The 15,842-nt window shown below is 44.3% G+C and overlaps 1 protein-coding gene across 4 annotated transcripts in view; it reads right to left on the reverse strand.

Annotated features, from left to right (window-relative positions):
- RALY (RALY heterogeneous nuclear ribonucleoprotein) overlaps window positions 1-15,842 on the reverse strand; it is a 99,680-nt gene that overhangs the window by 51,398 nt on the left and 32,440 nt on the right. Inside the window, exon 2 of one of the 4 annotated variants that reach the window (XM_080684720.1) lies at window positions 4,925-4,987. The exons of the other annotated variants lie outside the window; for them this stretch is intronic. The gene's annotated coding sequence lies outside the window, so the exon portion shown is untranslated. The remainder of the gene's footprint in view (window positions 1-4,924; window positions 4,988-15,842) is intronic. 4 annotated transcript variants of the gene reach the window in all.

Below are 15,842 nucleotides of genomic sequence, written 5' to 3' on the forward strand. Positions count from 1 at the left end.
CATAGAGTTCAGAACCACATTTATAAGGTTACTCAAGAATCTTCTAAAAACCGCTGAGGAACTTAGTAAGACCTTTAAGGATCTTAATGAGAACGCCAAAAAAATGGAAAAGGACCAGTCAGAAATTAAGCATACACTGTCTAAAATAAAGAATATACAGAATCTCAACTGTAGATCAACGTACCCCAAGAATCAAACCAAAGATCTGAAATATGAGGAAACAAAAAACACCCAACCAGAAAAACAAAAAGAAAAAGAATCCAAAAATATGAAGATAGTGTAAGGAGCCTCTGGAACAACTTTAAGCGTACCAACATCCGAATTTTTGGGATGCCAGAAGAAGAGAGAGAGCAAAATATTGAAAACATATTAGAAGAAATAATGACAGAAAACTTTCCCTACCTGGTGAAAGAAATAGACTTACAAGCCCAGGAAGCACACAGAACCCCATACAAGAGGAATCCAAAGAGGACCACACCAAGACACATCATAATTAAAATGCCAAGGGCAAAAGACAAAGAGAGAATCTTGAAAGCAGCAAGAGAAAAATGGTTAGTTACCTACAAGGGAGTACCCATACTACTGTCAGCTGATTTCTCGGCAGAAACTATGCAGGCCAGAAGGGAGTGGCGAGAAATATTCAAAGTGATGAACAGCAAGAACCTACAACCAAGATTACTCTACCCAGCAAAGCTATCATTCAGAGTTGAAGGTCATATAAAGAGCTTCACAGACAAGAAAAAGCTAAAGGAGTTCATCACCACCAAACCAGGATTACATGAAATGCTGAAGGGTATTCTTTTTTTTTTTTTTTTTAATATATTTCTTTATTGATTTCAGAGAGGAAGGGAAAGGGATAGAGAGATAGAAACATCAATGATGATAGAGAATCATTGATCGGCTGCCTCCTGCACGCCCCCTATTGGGGATCGAGCCCACAACCCGGGCATGTGCCGTTGGCCGGAATCGAACCTGGGACCCTCTATCCACTGAGCCAAACCGGCTAGAGCAGGGGTGGGCAAACTTTTTGACTCGAGGGCCACAATGGGTTCTTAAACTGGACCGGAGGGCCAGAACAAAAGCATGGATGGAGTGTTTGTGTGAACTAATATAAATTCAAATTTAAGAAGCGGAGGGGAGAGCAAGAGAACCCTCCGCTCTTTCGGCTCCGCGGGCCAGATAGAACAGCTGAACGGGCTGAATCCAGCCCGTGGGCCGTAGTTTGCCCATGGCTGGGCTAGAGCATGAAGGGAGGAGGAGGAGGAGGGGGAGGAGGAGGAGGAGGAGGAGGAGGAGGAGGAGGAGGAGGAGGAGAAGAAGAAAAAGGTAAAGATAAAAATTATGAACAACAAAATGACATCAAATACATACCTACCAACAAGTGAATCTAAAAATCAAGTGAATAAAAAATCTGAAGAACAGAATGGACTGGTGAATATAATAGAATCAGGGACATAGAAATGGAGTGGACTGACAATTCTCAGGGGGAAGGGGGTGTGAGGGGTGCGGAAAGAGACTGGACAAAAATCTTACACCTATGGATGAAGACAGTGGCGGGGGGTAAGGGCATGGGGTGGGGTGGGGAATCAGGTGGAGGGGAGCTATGGGGGGAAAAAAAAGAGGAACACCTGTAATAATCTGAACAATAAAGATCTATTAAAAAAATAAAAGTACTGTTAAATGAAAAAATAAATACTCACTGACTGAATTAATGTCTTTAAAAAGAAAATGTTATATAGGAGAATGAATAAAAGAAAGGGGGAAAGAACAACTAGCCCAAGAGGCTGAAAAGGACCAGGGTTTTGGATCACAGGGAATGAGCGAACATAGGATAGCAGAAAATCGTGGTTCTCTGAAGCCAGAGTCTTCTGGGTTCTAAGCTTATCTCTTCCAAGCACTGTCTATTGTGTCCCTCTCTAAATCTCAGTAATTTATGAAATGAGAACATCACCACCTAACTCCTAAGTTGCTATGAAAATGAAATCAATTTATATATAGCACATAATAGACATTATAATTAACATTTTCTGATACCTCTGGCCTTCAAGAGCAATCTAAAATTACCACTTACTGAAGCACAGATATGTCCGTAGGGCTGTTGCCCCTAAATTAAATGGCCTCCATACTCATTTTAGCTTCTTTCTTATCATTCTTCTTTCACCTCCTCCCTTAGTATTGGTTCTCAGCTCTCACCACTAGCTACTGTTAATAGAGCAGCTCCTCCCTGCTTCTTTATATGCTGCTTTTAATTTTATGGAGGTATAGAAACTAAACTGCTAAACTTGTTATAGTAACATGTAACAGTAAGAATAAATTAGTGCTGTGCAAGGGCGTAAGGATGAAAATGACTTGCCTCCTCCTTGTTCTTTAGTTGGGCTCTACAAAATTGAGGATGTTAGATAAATACCCTACTATATGGATATCAGTATTTTATATACTTTTTTAATGTGGAATCATTCAAATTTTAAAATAGTCAACGGTGGAACTTCTTCACAGGGTAGTTATTATAAGAACAATAAGATCCAAACTTGGGCCCTGACTGCTGTGGCTCAGCTGCAACAAAAGGTGGCTAGTTCAATTCTAGGTTAGGTACATGCCTAGGTTGCCTTGCGGGGGGTGGTGGAGGAGAGGGGAGGAGCAGGAGGCAGCCAATAGATGTTGCGCTCTCACATTGATGTTTCTCTCTTCTCCCTTCCTCTTTCTCTAAAAATCAATAAACTATTCTTAAAAACAAACAAGGATCCAAACTTGGCAACCAGGACATGAATAAGCCAGAAGCTATAAAACTTTAGATTAACCAGACAAAAAGAGGTGGCAAACAAGAGTCTGGAGATTCAGAATAGGAAGGAAGGTTGGCTAACCAAGAGCACCAGGTAGGGGACAGACCCCTCTGTGCACCCTCAGGCAGACAGAGGGAAGGACAGAATGCCCACTGTTACATAGTATTAAGAAAGTGGCCTACATCACTGGCCGAGGGTGAGAAAGAGATGGTGGGAAACACGACCTCTGATAAGTTATGAGGCTACATGTGCAAGTGCCTTTCTCACTTGCAGTTGGGGGGTGGGGAGGGCGGTGCCGAGAACCTATAGCCACAATAGGAATAGCCTTCCTCTTCTGAGATGACAGTAGGGAACAAGGCAACATATTAGTAGAACTAGTGGTTGAGTGCAAACACACGCTGGGAATGAGCTCTTGAAGAGTGCTTTAATATCTGTGCCGGCAGTGGCCTTGGAGCCAGGCTGTGTAAGTGCATTTAAACCTGCATTCGGCAACCAACATGCTGCAAATCATGGCTGCTGATGCTGCCTGGCTTTGTCTCTGTGCCCTGAGATCCCTTCCCTTCTAAAAAGATTGAGCTTTGGGAAGGGCCTGCAGAAGGACAGAAGGACATGGGAAAAGATTTACAGTGCAGATTTCCAAAGGAAAACCCTCCCTTTTACCTTTGGGGAATGGAATGGCAAATAGGTCAGGGACTGAGATGTAAGGGACACTTATATTTTCTTCTTACTTTCTCTCATTTAGGTCATGCTGCTTTACAATTCACAAAGCTTTCCAACTTGCATTTCTCATTTGATTCCCTATAACATCCTGCATGGTTACTGTACACACAATAGACGTGGGGTGTGGGGAGCACTCCAATTTTACAAATAGGATAATGGAGATTGTCCAAGGGCAGATGTTGAGAGAGAAGGTAAAAACCCACGATTCTCAACTCCAACCCAGCTCTCCAGATTTCTGTCTGTTCTGGCCCAAGTGTTTATAGGAACCAATGTGTAACAGGTGTTTCCTTCTGTATTTATCCTAGGCCTTTGCCTGTTTGAAGGGTTCTTCTTATCGTTTTTAGCCTCTTATCCCCTCATGAGCAATGCCATTGCTCAGAAGACACCCCCAACTGCTACCTGCCCTGCTGGGCCCCTCAAATAACTAGACCTCCTTTCTGAATCTCTAAGGAGGTCTGTCTTCTTGAACTTATAAGAAAAATCAGTATTCCAGGGAGATTAGCAATGCAAAGAAAGCCAGCCAAGTCAGGGAGAACAATGGTATTTACAGTTAGACTGACCTAGGTTCTAATATCAGCTTTGCCCAGCTATGAACCCTAGGCAAATTATTTTAGCTTCCTGAGCCTCCATTCCCTCATCTACAAAATGGGGTTTTGTCTAGAGTAAATAAGATCCATACACAATCGGTTCTTAAGATGTTGATTTCCCGCCCTGACCAGTGCGGCCGTCGTCCCGTGCAAAGCATGGTTGCTGTGATCCCAGGAAGGGCACATGCCCAGGTTTGGGGCTCGATCCTTGGTAGGGGGCATGCAGGAGGCAACTGATTGATGTTTCTCGCTCATTATCAATGTTTCTCTCTCCCTTCCTCTCTCTAAAAATCAATAAAAATCTTTTAAAAAGAGAGAGAGATTGAGTTCCCTTCCCCTTTCATTATCTGCTGTCTTCCCTCTAAGCTTCCCCTGACTTCCCCTTCACACAGCTCTACTCAATCACTCCACCCTCACCACTGTTCATGATCACACTTTGCAGGGCTGATAAAACTACAGGATTTTCTAAAGCTGACTTATAGGCTTGGTAGGGCACAGTCAAGACTGGAATCCGGAAAGTCTCTAAGGGCTACAAGGTCATGTTAAGAGAGCTTTTGGGAACTGCCAGGTTCAGAAGACCCGCAGCACAAAGCAGCTGGCGGAAGCCAGAAAGCATTGAATCTGCTTTGCCTTATTCATGGGAAAAGACCATCTCATGACAACTCCAGTAAAGGAAGTTCAGTTTTCCTTTCAATACAGGAGGCTGCCTATGTCAATCTCTTAGACATGGAATAGGAGAGTAATCACCTATAAGTTATCTGTAATAAGGGTAAAAATAAGCCCCAAACTAGTTACTCTGTACCTCAGCCCAAGTTTGCCAGAGTTTGCCTCACTCACCGAGGCTGAGCTCAGTCTGCGAGTACAGAATCAGCACCAGCTGTCTCTGGGAACAGGGCACACCTATAACAGAGAGGGAATTCAGTCAGGGTCCTGCTCAGAATTTAGGTATGTGCAGGCATTCAAAGTCCCTGCCCTCACCCTGGTTGGTGTGGCTCAGTTGGTAGGAGCATCGTCCAGTACACCAAAGAGCCGTGGGTTCGATTCCAAGTTGGGGCATATACCTAAGTTTGATCCACAGCCCTGGTTGGTAGAGCCTGTGCAGAAGGCAACTGATGGATGTCTCTTTTTCTCTCTCTCTCTCTCTCTCTCTCCCTCCCCCACTCTCTGAAAATCAATGAAAATGTTCTTGGGTGAGGATTAAAAGATATAAAATAAACAAAGTCCCTGCCCTCACATGTCTTGTATCCTAGCAAAAAAGAGGTTAATAATTAAATATATCATTGCAGGTCATGATAAGTGCGATTAAAAAAAAAAAAAAAGCAGTCCTAACTGGTTTGGCTCAGTGGATAGAGCGTCAGCCTGTGGACTTAAGGGTCCCAGGTTCGATTCCGGTCAAGGGCATGTACCTTGGTTGCAGGCACATACCCAGTAGGGAGTGTGCAGGAGGCAGCTGATTGATGTTTCTCTCTCATTGATGTTTCTAACTCTCTATCCCTCTCCCTTCCTCTCTGTAAAAAATCAATAAAATATATTTTTTTAAAAAAGCAGAGTAAAAGAAAGAATGAGAATGAAGTCTATTTTTTTTTATTTATCTTTACTGCTGAAAGTATTACAGATGTCCTTTTTCTCCCAGTGACCCCCTTCACCCACCCTCAGGCCTTCACTGTACTATTGTCTGAGTTCACAGGTTATGCATATCCTATATAATCCTATATAATAAAAGGGTAACATGCAAATTGACCCTAACGGCAGAACGACCAGAACAACTGCTCGACCAGTCAGTATGAGGCGCACTGACCACCTTTCAGTCCCTTCCCCCAGCCGGCAGGCTCTGATCGTCTGACAGCGAATGGGGAACTGGGGGTGGGTGGTGGCAGGGGGTGGGACAGGCTGCAGGCAACGGGGGAAGGTGGCCTGATCGCAGGCCAGGCCTAGGGACTGTACCCACACACGAATTTTATGAGCTGGGCCTCTAGTCCTATCTAATAAAGAGGGAATGTGCTAATTGACCATCACTCCGTCACAAAGATGGCTGCACCCACAGCTGAGGCCAAGTTCCCATAAGGAGCCTTAATGAGCAATCAGCAGATACCTGAGGCTATGCCCTCCCCTGCCCCCGTGGGGCTTGACAGGGGACCTCAGGCTGCGCCCCCCACCCAGCAGGGCTTGACAGGGGACCTCAAGCCGCCTTCCACACCCGGCAGGGCCTGACAGGGGACCTCAAGGTGCGCTTCCCGTACTGGTGCTGGGCTAGGGGACCTCAGGCCATGCCCTCCACTAGGTGGGGCTTGACAGTGGACTTCAGGCCACACCCCCCACCCGGCAGGGCTTGACAGGGGACCTCAAGGTGCACTTCCCATCCTGGTGCTGGGCTAGGGGACCTCAGGCTTCTCCCCCCGCCCCAGCGCCAGGCCGGGGGACCTCAGGCCATGCCCCCCACCCAGCGGGGCTTGACGGGGGACCTCAAGGTGAGCTTCCCATGCTGGTGCTGGGCTAGGGGACCTCAGGCTGCATCCCCCGCCCCAGAACCGAGCCAGGGGACCTGAGGCTGTGCCCCACTGACTGGTGGGGCTTGACAGGGGACCTCAAGGTGCACCCCCAGTGTTGGGTTGGGATAACTCAGGCCGCGCCCCCCACCCAGGGGGGACTTGAGGCTGCACCCCCCTGCTGATGGGGCTTGATAGGGGACCTGAGGCTCTTCCCCCCTCCCAGTGCCGGGCTGGGGGACCTGAGGCTGTGCCCCTCCTGCCTGGCGAGGCTTGACGGGGGACCTCAGGCCATGCCCCCCACCCAGCCGGGCTTGACAGGGGATCTCAGGCCATGTCCCACACCTGGCGGGGCTTGATGGGGGACCTCAAGGCACGCCCCCCGTCCTGGCGCCAGGCCAGGGGACCTGAGGCTACACCCCCTGCCTGGTGGGGCTTGACAAGGGTGGGACTAGCCAGGTCTGGATCTATTCCAATGAGGGGGGTGGGGGCGGCCGTGTCTGGGTCTCACACGATTTTAAGGCACATGTGGGTGGGTGGGGACTTGACTCTGGGTCCCGTGGTGTGCCCCAGACTCTGACAGGAGGAAGGTTTTCATATACATTTTACTAATTTTCTTTCATCTCTGACACTTCTATTATAGAAAAAGGGCAAATAGCAATATTAAATTATTTCCTCTAATTAATCCCCTTTTAATGTGCACGAATTTCGTGTACCGGGCCACTAGTATGCATATAAATGCTTTGGTTAATCTCTTTTCACTCCCCACCCCAACCCCTGTTCCCTCTAAGATTCATCAGTCTGTTCCATGCTTCCAGTATCTCTGGATCTATTTTGTCATGTTTATTTTGTTCATTAGATTCCACATATAAGTGATATGATCATGTGGTATTTGTCTTTCTCTGACTGGTTTCTTTTGCTTAGCATAATAACCTCCAGGTCCCTCCAAGTGGTTAATGAGGTCTATTTTAGGTAAAATGGTCAGGAAAGGCTTCTTCAAGAGTTGACTACTAGACAGAGATCTGAATAAGTATGGGGTAAGATTTGCAAAGCTCTAAGGGATGAGTGTTTTAAAGAGGGGGTAAATAACAAGTGCAAAGGCCCCGAGGCAATAGGCAAAAATAAGTTTATTATGCTTAAGGAGCAAGTAAGTCCATATAGCTAGAATGCAGTGATGGGAAGAATGACATACTAGATACACATGGAGGAATTACTCATTCTCCTTATTTTACGTATGAGAAAACTGAGGCTCAGAAAGGACGTCAGTGGCAGAACTGGGAATGGAACTCAGGTCTTTGGAACAACTCTAACTCTATCTCACTCCTGGGCCAGGTTTAGATAACCTAGAACCAAGCTGGGACAAACTTTTAAGTACTCTGAGATTACTTAGATAAATTTCAGGTTTCTCTGATCATCCCCTCCTCTGCTGGGTGAGGATACTTGAAGAACAGAGAAACCCTATATATTACCTGGAATGTGGAATAAACATGACTTTGGGGCAAGGAGAACAGGAGCACATGCCAAGCATTGTTGTAAACCCTTTGTTTGTATTACAACAATTTTGTAAGGTTGGTGTGTTGTTATATTTCCCATTTTACTAATGGGGAAACTGAGGTACAGAGAAATTAAATAAATGTGCCCAGGTAACAAAACCAATACTAGTAGATGGCAGAGTTGGGACATGAACCCAGGAAATCCAGCGTCTAAGTCTTGCCCTTCTAACCACACACTATGCCAATTCTCAAAAGTAGAAGAAATAAGTCAGGAAACATGTTCTCTAGTCCTAGCTGACATGGCTCAAAGACCCCATTTATACCCAAGCCTGAGATCGCCTCCATTTACTTGCAGTCCAGGCTTTTTACTGAATACCAGCTGAATGACTCCTGAGTCCTTCAGCCAATTAGTTCCAGAGGTTTCTCTAATTCTGTAGCTACTGTAATCACAAAGCTATGATGATACCCACAAAAATAGTCACTTCATAGCAACTAACATTTAACGCACATTTTTTTTTAAATATATATTTTTATTGATTTTTTACAGAGAGGAAGGAAGAGGGATAGAGAGTTAGAAACATCAATGAGAGAGAAACATCGATCAGCTGCCTCTTGCACACCCCCTACTGGGGATGTGCCCGCAACCAAGGTACATGCCCTTGACCGGAATCGAACCTGGGACCCTTGAGTCCGCAGGCCGATGCTCTATCCACTGAGCCAAACCGGTTTTGGCTAACGCACATTTTGAAATTAGACTAGGTACTAGGCTAAGCCCCTTACATGTACTATCTTATTTCAGCGAGGGGAAAAAGAATTGTTCTAAGACAGTGGTCAGCAAACTCATTAGTCAACAGAGCCAAATATCAACAGTACAACGATTGAAATTTCTTTTGAGAGCCAAATTTTTTAAACTTAAACTTCTTCTAACGCCACTTCTTCAAAATAGACTCACCCAGGCCATGGTATTTTGTGGAAAAGCCACACTCAAGGGGCCAAAGCGCCGCATGTGGCTCGCGAGCTGCAGTTTGCCGACCACGGTTCTAAGAAATAGGTAGAGGGATCTGTGAGGGACTCCAGGCTTGAAACAAAGAAGAAAACACATAGAACTGAAGAATCTCTGTAGGCCTGGGTAAAAGAACTAGGGAAGAGGCATTAGGGGATTGGTGGTGAGGGCATAGACAATTAGCACCTTCAATTCAACATGTCAGTAGACTGAACTCATCACCTGTTTCCCACCTCCATGATTCAGCAAGTAGAATAACTATTCTCCAAGTATTAGACTCCAAATGTTCATGTTCTCCAACTCCTCCTTCCTTCATTCCCCATTCTCACAATTGCAGAAGTCCTTGTGGGTTTTTTTTTTTTTTTTTTTTTTTTTTGCTCTAAGAGCTCTACATCCACACTGTTCTTCATTATTCCCTACTGTGTCAACTTCCTCTTGGTTCAGGATCTCATTACCTCTTGCCTGCACAGCTAGAGTATTTCTTAAAATGTGCTGACATTATAAAGACAGACTGTTATAGTAGCCTCTTCCCTGGTCCTTATTTCACTAGTCTCCCTTCACTCCTCCTGTTCCAATCCATTGGGCACACACTGTCAGACTAATATTCCTAATGCTACTCTCCAGCTCAAAAAAAAAAAAAGAAAGGTCGTGGCTCCAACCACCTCAGACTCACTCCATAGGTATGCCATGATCGAGTCATCATCTGCCTTACATCTGCCTTGGGCCTTACAAGCTCTCATACACTTTGTGTCCATGCCATTGTCTCACCTGGGATGCTTGTCTTCGGGCATTTTTTAGTGCGTTTTGTACATGTACTATGTACTTTGTACATATTTAAATCCTTAATCTTCAAAGCCTAGAAAATCAATGAAGTTATCCTAAACCCATTCTCACCACTTTCTGTCATGTTCTTGAAACATCTCTACATCTGCCTCTGGCCTCACCATTAGCTAAGGCCTCAGAACTATAGACCCCCTGTTCCTTCTTGCTTATAAAGATTTGTACTGCTTCCAAAGAATGGAAACCTCATCAGTTAGGATTTCTATTCTCATTCCTGTTACTCCTATCTTATACTGAAGCTATCTCTTAACAAGAGACCTGGATTCTAATTTGAGACTCAGATTCCTCAGCAACAAAATAGGGATATAATTCCCATCCTGTCTATAGCGGAGGGATTTTGTGAGAATCAATGTGGTAATAGAAAAGGGGAAAAGTTAGGATGGAAGACTCCCAGCCAGATCTTTATTTAATAGCTCTTTCTGTCAGCTGCAATACACTGAATATATATAGAAGCCTTCTATGCAATCAATCAAAAATATTTCCTGGGCCTAGTTGGCCATGGCCATAGCTCTGGCTTAAAGGATACTGAGAGTGCAGGGATGAATAACAGTCCTTATTCTTGGGCTCCTTGCAGTTCAGGGTGAGACTGTGTCAACTTCCGGCAAAGAACTACTAACAATATCAGGCAGATCTAACAGTTCAGAGTGCCATAAAAGTGGAGAAAGAAATGTCTGACTGGATGTGACCTCAGAAGCTTCATAGAAGGAATAAGGACTTACTTAAGCCAGGTCTTGATGCAAGGTGATAGAAAGGCTTGGGCTACTCTGCACCAAGCACTGAACTAGGTATTATGCTATTAACCCTCATGATACTCTGTGAAGCAGGTGATGGCATGTCCATTTTATAGCAAAGGTAACTGAAGATGGGTAAGGCTAAGTTTGTCATTTAAGGTCAAACAGCTAGTAAGTAGCAGAGCCAGGATTTGAACCTAGGTCTGCTTTGCTTCACTTGAAAGCCTATGTGCTTCTTACTTACTTTATGGTCTGCCTTACTTCATTATGTAGCAACATGAAAGGAAGAACAGATAAGGTCCTTTCTACCTCAAAATCCAATTCTTTGAATGAGGAGAGGAGGGAAAGGAGGTTTACGGCTGCTATGTCTACCCCATAAGACTGATCTTATGGCAGGTTTAGGGTCTTATTAACTGGAATAGTCCAAGTATCTGGCAGAGAGCCTGGCAGGTATGAGACACTAAGTATTTGGGGAACATATGAATGAATAAACACCTGCCCCAGCACCTTTGTTCTGAGGTCTAAAAGTAAAGTCCAGTATCTCAAGCTCCATGTTCTCTCAGCCCCAGTACCTATAATACCAGTATTTACTAATCTGTTAGCTAAAGGTGCACTTTTCTCATTCTTGTTTTCAGGAGTTGGGGAGAGGCGAGGAGAGGAAGGGATAAGAAGGAAAGAGAAAAGAGAGGGAGCCCAGCTGGAGTGGCTTAGTTGGTTGAGTGTCACCCTGTGCACAAAAGGTTGCCAGTTAGATTCCTAGTCAGGGCACATACCTGGGGTTGCAGGTTCGAACCCTGGTTGGGGCATGTACGGTAGGGAACCAATCGATGTTTCCTTCTCACAATGATATTCCTCTGCCTCTCTCCCCCCTCCCCACCTTCCTCCAAGGGTAAGGGTTTAAAAAAAAAAGAGAGAGAGAAAGGGAGAGGAAAGTGGTGAAAGCAGAAAAAGGAAAGGAGGAGACAAAAGGGAAGAAGATGCCTAGGCAGGATTGAAATGTCTGAAGCCTAGACTTTGGGAAAGATTTATTTTTCCTTCTGGTTCCAGAACCAAGGATTTTTTTTATTTATTTGTTTGTTTTTTAAAAGCAGCAATAGGAATTCCTCATCATAAATTTGAAATGAAGGGAACTTACTTGTCTAAACATCAGACTAAAGAGATAGGCAAAAATAAAGTAAAGCTCCTCAGGGTTCCAATCCTCAGTTCTCACCACTGTCCTGCTGGAGCCCACCCCTTGCCTGTTTTAGGCTGAAGCCTACAGAGGTCAGAAGACATACAGGTTCTTCCGCTATTCCTCTGCTTCTAAAAGGGTTACTCCAGGCTAATAAGCCCTGGGAGTCTAACCTGCCTATGGATAAAGGGATATGGACATCCTCTGGACCCTTCCCCCACAGCTCCCTGCCATAAAAACTTTATTGAACCATAAAAGGAAGGTGTTTCTCCTTATCTGCTGAATTCCTCAAATGTTTGTAAATGAACTAGGATGAAGTGTAGATGGAGGAATCAAGGTCCCTTTTCAGAACTCTCTAGATCCTAGGTCCTAGTATAGATCAACCCTCTTTAGGCAGATCTAACAGTTCAGAGTGCCATAAAAGTGGAGAAAGACTAGTTCTCATCTGCATATTGTACACAAGTACTTTTCCTTCTTAACTAAATTAGTGGAGAGGGCACTGGGCTAAGAATCAGAAAACCTGAAGGCTAGTTTCAGCTTTACCTCAATTCACCATCTAACCCTGAACAAATCATTTCACCTTCCTGGACCTTAGTCTCCATATCTGTAAAATGAGGATAATAGAACCTACTCTTTTGAAGAATCTGCTGATGGGTCAAACAAGGTTGATAAAACTATTTGGTTTGATGTGAACAGTAAAAGAAGTAATGGTGGGATTGTCTCTTTTAAATAGGTGGTAGCTATACCATCTTTCAGTTAAAGGAATCTGCTCTGAGTGGAAGAATTAAGAAAAGCTGTGGCATACACAATGTCACTATCTGTACCTCCAAGACAGGCATTAACGTGACTTAAAAAGCTCAAGAACTACATGCACACAAATCCCAAAAGGTCCAAGTAGAGAGAAAATTACTCAGGGAAAGTAACAGAAAAGTAGTAATGACCAATTTAGGGCTGAAGAGCTCAGGCTCTAGAATCAGACACCTGGGTTTGAATCCCAGCTTTGTCTCTACTAGCTTTGTGATCTTAGGCAAGGTACTTACCTCCTGTGCTTCAGTTTCCTTTATTTGTTTAAAATGGTTCCTGCGTCACAAATGTGTCATTGGGAGAAATGAGATAGCATAGGAAAGCCCTTAGCTCAGGGCTTGGCAAAAGTGACTCAATGACAGGAATTGTTATTCCATTTAAGTTCCACAAAAGTATGAATAAGAAGCAATAAAAAGGCATAGGAAAAAGGAAAGAAATGTACATTTGCCCTTCCTATCATACCCTATGCCCAAAGCCTTATTTATTCTCATTTATTCCTAATAACCTTTTGAGGTCAGTAGAATTATCCCTATCTTACAGGAGGAAACTGAGTCTTGGAAATAAAGCAACTTGTCTAAAATTACTCTGCTAAGACAGAGAACTTACTGGAACCCAGATCTGACTTTAAAGACTGTATTTTTTCTATTATATACATTGCACTTTCTCATGCTCAAAAATAAAGGAGTCCGTGCATATCAAAGCAGGCACCAATAATAAATTTTTAGGAAATGGACCAAATTTTGTAGCTGATGAAGCAACTGCTAGTTTTGCATGCCTGGGAAAAAGATGGGCAGGGATAGAATGCAAGTGCATATCAAGTTCCAGTAATGCAGGACTTGACTTACCAGGCTCTCCCCAAGGGGCTCTCAGCTCATTGTTGCAGTAAGAGAAGAGCTGGGCTTTTACAAAACTGGATACCATGCCCTTAAGGACAAAATATTCTAAGACAATCTAACAAACAGTCAAGAAGTCATGAGAGGTACCTGGGCTAAACCTGATCAAAATACCTTATACTGGAAGGAAATACGATGCTATGAACACCTTTGCAAGAATCAGCAATCCTTGGGTATGTATACTATCTCTATTTCTGGGAAACAATTTACTATGTCCCAGATGACTGTAAGTTAGCCTGGAAAAAGCACTCCTTCCCATGGACCAGGCTATTAGCTCCAAGGCTCAATCAGGCAGGGCTCACCTACAGGTGGCCTCAGACTGACTTCTACTGTAATCAGCACTTGAAGATGCACAACTGCCCACATCCATCAAGGAGTATAAGACTGGACATAGAGCAAATAGCCCTTGTCCCAGGAGCCCCACTTGCCAATCTATTTGTTAGTTCTGTTCCAGCTGCCCCTAACCTCAAAGCTCTAACCACTTCAACCTTCATGATGCCTGCTTTCCCAGCCTTAACCAAACTCCATTGTCTTGCAGTCCTACCACACTCCTCCCACTCACAAGGATACCTGACCTTGACTCTTGTGACTGGGTCTACTGTGTGGTTGCCTATGCCCTGGTATAATAAACCAACTAGTTGTGTTGCCATGGGGATTAAAAATATGACCTCACAACATAATAAAAATGCAGCCAGTCACAAAATGGTTCAGTAAAACCCTCCTCTACTCCCCAAGAAAGACAGGTCTCAGGATACCAGCATATCACAAAAGGAAACCGTGGAGGGCAGCTGACTTCTTAATGACAAGAGACATTAGGACTCTTAAGCCCAATCCATGTTCATGTCTGAGAACATTATGCATGCCATAAACAGATGAAACTCAATCCAGGCAGTCTCCAGGCTGCCTGGAGGAATATCCAGAGAATATAACAGATGTGCAAGACAATAATTCTTGCCTATGCATTTTCTGAGCAGTGAACAGCATTTCTCCTTCCTCAGCTAAAACTGTCTCCAATTGCTCCCTCCTCCTTCCCTAGAAGAGCCAACCCACGGGAATCATCAAGGGAGGCACAAGTAATTACTGTTTTCTTTTCTCCATGCTAATGAGACAGTCGGATGGTTTCCCTTCCCCCTCCTGAGTTGGGAGCAAGAATCTAAGCCTTTACAATCTATAACCAACACACCAAAGCTTGGGCCAGATAGTGCTCTGCAAACTGAACTGTGTAGAAGATTGCTTTCTGTCCCTGATAAGACCAGAGCTGGAAGAAGCCCCACCACTTTACAGAAGGGGTGGTAAGACCAAAGTGGGGAGAGGATCTCTTCAAAGTCATAAAAGAAAAGCAGTGGCAGGGCCAGAATCAGTCTGCTTACTCCCAATCAGGGCACTTCCCACATCACCCAGACTTCTGACAGTAGAGAATGACTTTGGAAGTATCCTCAATGTGGAACATGGAACTCCAAGTTTCAAGTTCACATATCGTTTTTTGAATAGGTCCTTAAAAAGCAAAAACAATGCAGCTCTGGTTGATGGCTCACTTGGAGCGTCATCCCCTGCACCAAAAGGTGGTAGGTTTGATTCCCAGTCAGGGTACATACCTGGGTTGTGGGTTTGATTCCTGGTCGGGTGCATGCGGGAGGTGACCAATTGATGTTTCTCTCTCCCATCAATGTTTCCCTCTCTCTCTAAAATAAAATTTTAAAATAAAGCAAAAACATATCCTCAAACGAGAATTTTAAAAAAAGGCAATGACCATGCTCTGCAGATTTGGACTCAACCCAAGAACCTCAGTTCCAGTATCTGGGAGATAATGGCAATTTTACCCCAAAATTAAAATCACAAGTAGGTGGTCAGGCAAAAAAAAAAAAAAAAAAAATCTGTGAATTCTAGTGGAAATTCAGTTGTTATGTGAAGACTATTAGATACCAAGGGTGGGAGCTGGTGTTAGCCTTAAGAATGAACTTCAGGCCTTGGCCAGTATTGCTCAACGGGTTCGGTTCCTGGTCAGGGACATATACCTGGGTTGTATGATCCAGCCTTTAGTTTTGCAGGGCCTACTATGCTCTGGAGGTTGAAGGCTAGGAATAAATGCAATTTGGCCAGAACAAGTACCAGTAATTAGGGAAGGGGGAAGGAAAGAGTACAGGGTGTTCTTAAAAGTATCATGAGCCCCTCTCCACACCACCAACTGCTCTGGGTGATGAAAACACTCTGCATATCCATCCCCAACTTCTCAACTCAAACTATGTTACAGGTTTTCTAGGATCTCTCTTTCCCATTAGAGGGCCCTCAGATTTTTAAACTGGGGTGAAGTATAGAGAAGTGGCAGACTCTGTG

This window comes from Plecotus auritus, assembly GCF_963455305.1.
Source record: "Plecotus auritus genome assembly, chromosome: 8".
Classification (NCBI taxonomy): domain Eukaryota; kingdom Metazoa; phylum Chordata; class Mammalia; order Chiroptera; family Vespertilionidae; genus Plecotus; species Plecotus auritus.